This window comes from Castanea sativa, chromosome 8 (genome assembly GCF_040712315.1).
Source record: "Castanea sativa cultivar Marrone di Chiusa Pesio chromosome 8, ASM4071231v1".
Classification (NCBI taxonomy): Eukaryota; Viridiplantae; Streptophyta; class Magnoliopsida; order Fagales; family Fagaceae; genus Castanea; species Castanea sativa.
The window spans coordinates 25,705,108-25,711,778 of NC_134020.1; the positions used below are offsets into that span (position 1 = coordinate 25,705,108).

General features: G+C 32.9%; 1 non-coding gene across 1 annotated transcript; it reads left to right on the forward strand.

The window, feature by feature from the left end:
• The first annotated feature begins 5,710 nt into the window (after positions 1 to 5,710).
• Positions 5,711 to 5,782, forward strand: TRNAH-GUG (transfer RNA histidin (anticodon GUG)). The gene has a single exon. It is a non-coding gene; the product is annotated as a tRNA-His (tRNA).
• The last annotated feature ends 889 nt before the right edge of the window (positions 5,783 to 6,671 follow it).

Below are 6,671 nucleotides of genomic sequence, written 5' to 3' on the forward strand. Positions count from 1 at the left end.
CACCCCAAGCCAGGTGTCAATCTTGGAGCCCTTGCTGGGAACTCTGCTAGGATCCCCTTAGTGCCCTCCAAACCACATTTTCCTAAGTTTTCCCATTAGGGGTTCATGTGCTTGGTCCATGAACCAGAGAATACGCGTTTTTAGCATGAAAATAAGTTGATTTCAAGTTGTTTCAGGAGCTTTAATGGTCTGGTCATGACTGCTCTTGTTTCTTGATTGAATGAGCTAGAGAAGAAAGAAGGGACAGTTGGCTGAAACTTTTCAGCATTCTGTCATGTCACCTTCAGCTTTATGTCACATGAGAAATGATGGAATTTCAGCTTGTGAAGGAAGGGTTCAACCTCTGATGGACACGTGTCCTCTTCTGACTTGATTGGACAAGTTGGAACCTGATGACAGTGGGCTCCAGCTGTTGAATTGTACTGAGTTTTGGCTGATTAGCTCATGTGAGCTTTAGCTGTTGGGATTTGTGTATGGGCTAGGCTGACCTAGCTAGGCTTTGTAATTGAGCTTCTTTGGGCTTGATTATCCCTACAAAATGAAGAGTTTTGCCATGGGTGATATACAGTGGCGGAGCCAGAATTTCAGTTTAGGGGGGGCAAGATCAAAAGACAATAATTAAAAAAAATCTTAAAAATATTAATCGATATTACTAATAAAATTATAAACAACAGTAGTTGTCATAAAAATATGTTAAAATTTAAACAATTGTAAAATAATTAAACAATTGTAAAACAACCAATTCATAGTTGTTGACAATTAAAGTAAGAGATTAATCTATATACACAAATTTTAGACATCAAATTTGATTCCTTATAATAATTTGAGAAAATAAATTTTCAACTTTCTTTCTTTATACTTCTAATTATTTAAAATTTAGATTTATGGTAAAAACTCAAATTTTGAGACTATGAAAAAAAATAAGAGATGGAGTTGAAGAAGATAATGGATGCTTTATTGCTTTAGTACCATACAAGTATTATTTTGTGTAAAATTTGAGTTTCATGGGTGGTACCTGAAATGAAAGGAAGGAATTTAAATAAGTGAAAAAAAAAACCTTTAATGATGGTCAAAGTGTACACAGGCTTTAACTTAAGGACAAAACTTAAGTACAATACCTTAGGTGTTGTTTCTTAGGTTCTCCTTCTAAAATTCAACCATGTGGCTATTTAACTGAAAAATACATTTCCATCTCATGAGAAAAAATCGACATGACAGAATATTAATAGGGGAACCTAAGGAACAACACTTAAGTATTGTACCTAAGTCTTGTCTTTTAATTAAAATAAAAGATGATAGGTGGTGGCCATTTACTTTGGTGTCAGGCTAATTGATAAAAGTGGGAGTAGTTTTTTTAGTAACATTACAAAATCTCACAATATTTTTACAATAAATTGAGATATTAGTACATTATAGATCAAAAATAAAATAAAATAAAATAACATAAATATTCTAAGATCCGTTCCAACTAAAAGCATGAGTGTTGTGAAAATATTGTGAAATATTGTTGTGTTTCTAGACTAACTTAAGTGGGAGATGTGTTTTTTTTATTTATTTTTTCATATCATGGTACTGTTTGTGTATAGTAGAAATAGGAAAATATTTCTTTGTTTTACACTTTTAATGTTCTAATGTTCTAATGTTAGGAGGGGCAAAAAAACTACACCAATAAAAAGTATATATACATGGTTTTTTAGGTGGAGTCAGAGGGGGCAAGTGCCCCCCCTCGCCCCCCTCTGCCTCCGCCCCTGGTGATATACATGAGCTTTTATAAATTTTGTAAGAGAAGTATTTATTGAGAAGTGAGTATTTATATTTAGCATGAGTGAGGGATTTAGTATATGTAAAACAAGTGTTAAGGTAATATTTGAGTTTTGTAAATATGTGCCAAAATAGCATTTAGGCTTTATAAAATAGTTGCCAAAATAATATTTGGGCTTTATGAAATAGTGCCAAATTAATATTTCGGGCTTTGTAAAATAAATGTCAAAATGATATTGGGCTTTTAGAAATAGTTTGTCAAATTAATATTTGGGTTTTATGAAGTAGTTGTTAAATTAATATTTGGGCTTCGTAAAATAGTTGCCAAATTAGTATTTGGGCTTTTAGAAATAATGCCAAATTAATATTTGGGCTTTGTAAAATAGTTGCCAAATTAATATTTGAGCTTTGTAAAATAATTGCCAAAATGAAATTGGGCTTTGTTAAAATAGTGTCAAATTAATATTTGAGCTTTGTAAAATAGTGTCAAATTAATATTTGGGCTTTGTAAAATAGTTCCCAAAATGATATTTAGGCTTTGTAAAATGGTTTGAGACTTTTGTAAAAATATTGCCGTGTAGTAACGGACTTAGTAAGAGTGCCATGTAGCAACAGGCTTTATAAGGTGCCGTGTAGCAACGAGTTTTATAAGGTGCCATGTAGCAACGGGCTTAATAAAAGTGCCGTGTAGTAACGGGATTAGTAAGGTGCCGTGTTGTAGCAACGGGTTTAGTAAAGTGCCGTTTAGCAACAGACTTAGTAAAAGTGTCGTGTAGCAACAGACTTAGTAAGGTACTGTGTAGCAACGGGCTTAGTAAGATGCCGTTTAGCAATGAGCTTAGTAAAGGTGCTGTGTAGTAACGGGCTTAGTAAAGATGCCGTTTAGCAATGAGCTTAGTAAAGGTGCCTTGTAGTAACGGGCTTAGTAAAGATGTCGTGTAACAACAGGCTTGGTAAAGGGTTTTGTTGGGCTTTTTGGCCTTGCCCACAAGTTAAATGATTTTGGGCTTTTTGTGGAGTAAGAGTGCCATGTAGCAACGGGCTTTATAAGTTGCCATGTAGCAACGGACTTAGTAAAGGTGCCGTGTAGCAACGGGCTTCGTAAAGGTGCCGTGTAGCAACAGGTTTAGTAAGGTGCCGTGTTGTAGCAACGGGCTTAGTAAAGGTGCCGTGTAGCAATGGACTTAGTAAAGGTGCCGTGTAGCAACGGGCTTGGTAAAGGGTTTTGTTGAGCTTTTTGGGTCTTGCCCACAAGTTAAATGATTTTGGGCTTTTTGTGGAGTAAGTATAATTTTGTGACCTAATGTTGGTAGCAAGGTGATGAGTATTTTTGTGAAAACCCAAGTTGGATAATATGTGGAATATAATAGGTAATATTTGTGAGAGGGCCTAAGGTAAGATGTGAGGCTTATATATAGGGAATATTTGTGGGAGTCCAATAATCATGGAGAATATTTAAGTAATATGTGGGAAATATTTATGTGGATTTTAAAATAATTCTTAGGTTTGTGTGGATATTTTTGTGAGTGAGCTAAAAAAATTAGAGTCCGAAAATTTGTACTTCAACACTTGTATAATGACCGGTTTTGGCAAAATGAGTCCGAAATCTCTGAAATTGTTGGGTTTTGTTCTGTTATAGATTGGTTTATGCGAAATGGGTCTGCTTCGATTTTGTGCTTTGTGCCGATAATGATGTTGACCCATTTGAGCTTATGCTATTTGTGAAATGGGTCTCCTTTGATATAGTCTTTTACTAATCATAGATCCTTATATTGTATCTCCGCATCACTTTGTTGAAATGGTGGTTTTACAAGCTAACCCTCGATTCATTCAATATTTTGTTTAATGTAAGGTAATTGATTGATAATTTTTGAGAGATATCTATTTTTTTTTTCCATGTAAGGGAGAGACGATGTTGTTACTCATTTGTGTAAGAAGGTCTGAGATAGTGCCTTGTACTCTTTTCTGCTAAATGAATACGAGGTTGAGTTTTTACCATTGGGATAGATATCGGCAATTCGTTGCTAGTTGATAGTTCTGTAGCAGCATTCGGGAGCCTCAAGTTATCATCCATCAACTTAGATCATCGACTCTACGGGTTGTACCCTCAGAACCCATTGAACCAGTCGCTATTCTATGCCAACCAAGCCATTTTAGAAGCGTTTGAAGGCAAGAAACGAGTTCATGTCATTGATTTTTCTATGAATCAGGGGATGCAGTGGCCAAGCTTAAATGATTTGGTTTGAGAAGTGTGTAGGAAATTTACAAGCTTTTTCGGTGGGTGGTTTGGGTGTGGAATGATTCCTCTTTTTTTTTTTTTCTTTTTCTTTTTTTAATATCAGTTTTTTTTTTAAAATTTTCTTTAAATTATGAAATTCATTATTAAAAAAAAAGAGTCAAAACCACGTCGCTTTGGCTCAATTAACGGCAGGATATAATTGAAGTTTAATGGAGTATCAAATTGACACCAATTGAAAGTTAGAGGACTGAAATGACAAAATTGAAAGTTAGAGGACTGAAATGAAAAAGACTGAAAGTTAGAGGGTCAGTTTTGCATTTTTGCCATTATATTATTTTTACCATATTTATAATTCTTATGTTATAAATAGACTAAATTGCAAAATACACCCTTAAGCACTTGGTGTAAACTCCCCCTTGCGCATGTATCTATAACGTGTAAACTCCCCCTTTGTGCACGTAATGTAGTTATATTACCTCTTACATGATAAATTTTATAAGGACTTGGTGTAAACTCTTTGGTTCACACACTCGAATAAGAACATGTCTCATTATCATATTATGAAAACATAAATACATCTGATCATACAAGATAACATCTTGATAATGATACGTTTGGTAGACTGTAATAGACACTGTAATGTAATAGTTATTACTATGGTTTAGCTATTCAGTTGTTTGGTTATGTTTTTATTCCAAGGAATAGTCATTCCTTAAGAATAACTATTCTTTAAAATGAGGAATAACTATTCATCTCTAAAAGGGATGTAATAGTTATTCCTTACTAGATATATTAATTTCTAAAATTAATATATTTCCAAATAAAAAAACTTTCCATATGAACATAACAATTATAAAAATAAAAAATCATAAAAAATAACTGATCTGTCTTTCTAATTTAAAAAATATATATTTTTAGGAAATATAATTATATGAGTAAGATATTTCCTAAAATATATCTTAAGCTTGTTTTCAAATACTTTCATAAGTTTCATTCCGTGGTCTGCAGGGTTCTATTATTGTGTTGTCATCGAACAAATGAATAGTAACAAGCATTACATTACAACATCTTGTATTCCTTGTAATACCTATTCATATTCCTATGTAATTACCGTTACAATCTACCAAACGTGCCATAAATAACATATTTCAGTTTTAAGTAAGAAAAAGACTGATGTGGTTTTATTAGGTATGATAAAATGCAATGAGTTTTAAGTAAAAGAATGATGTGATAATTTCTTATTAAATTGTGTAAAACATGATTTTTACATCCAATCTTTACCAAATTCAGACTCTACCTTTTAATATTTTCCAAATTGAAGTAATAAGGAATGAATAAGCTATACTATCTCTCTCCCTTTCTCTCTCAAATTTATGTAAAAGAAAGTGAAGACACTAGCAATCAAATCATGGTTGATGACATGAGCCTTGTAGTTTAATGACATTACCTAGTCTCTTTTTTAAGGATAACTAGGGTTTAAATTCCCTCATTCACTTGTAACAATTTAATTATGCTAAAAGTCTTGTAATTCAATGAGTATAGCTTGCTCTTATTTAGGATGAAAGCCAAGGTTCAAATTTATCCATTTTCATTGTTATAGCTATCAAATTATTTAAAAAAAAAAAAATTTGACAAGTTCCTCACCTCTGCATGCTAGATTTGTTCACTAAACTGTTAAAGTATATTTTATTTGAAATCTGTCGACACGTTGTGGCTGTAGTTTAGTGGTAAGAATTCCACGTTGTGGCCGTGGAGACCTGGGCTCGAATCCCAGCAGCCACATATATATTTTAATGCTTTTATTATTTACTTTTAAACAACCCTAGGTTATATTGTGGGCTCAGGAAGTTAGGCCCCTCAATTTGTTTGGGTATCATTTATTAGGGCAATTCTTCATTAGCAGATAGATTTTGATTACTTTTGTAAGTAACTAACGGTATCTTTTTTTTTGATGCGAAACAAGTAACGATATCTTGAATCGACTGTTATTCCTATGTAGATAGACTTGAACTTTCACTAGCTAGTGCGTAGTTGGATAGAATCCATATCCTATTCCCTAGGATCCATAACCTCTCTCACATTGTTGATTGTTCTTCTTGGTTTCACAGTTCCATCTCTAATTTATGCCCATTTTATTTTGTTTCTGTTTTCTCTAACAGTTGAATGTCTTTTATTTATTTATTTATTTTTACAATGATAGCCTTGCTCATTATGATTCATCTTATTCTGTTCTTGAATGGTATATTCACTGTTACCAACTGAATTTGAATTTTGACTTCGCCTAGTATATGAAACAGTTATGACTAGGCTGGGCTATGTATATATGAGACATGCTTTAGTTTTTATTAGCATCTGAGCACGCACTCATGTGAGTGCTCAGAGGTTCTTCTATTATTTGGGTAAGTGTTAATTTAGAACATTTATTATAATTTGAGATTATTACATTTTCTAATTACAAAAAGACCTAAGAGTATGATGAGTGTTATGCGTTTATGGGTCACACCCCTAGGTTTTTTGTTTTGTTTTGTTTTTTTGTGATTGGAAAACGTAGAAATCCAAAATTATAATTGATGCAAATTATTATCTTTTATCCAAAAAAATAGAAGAGCCTATGAGCACATACTTGTACTCAGAGGCTAGTATTCCGTAATTATTATCATTTTTTGGCAAT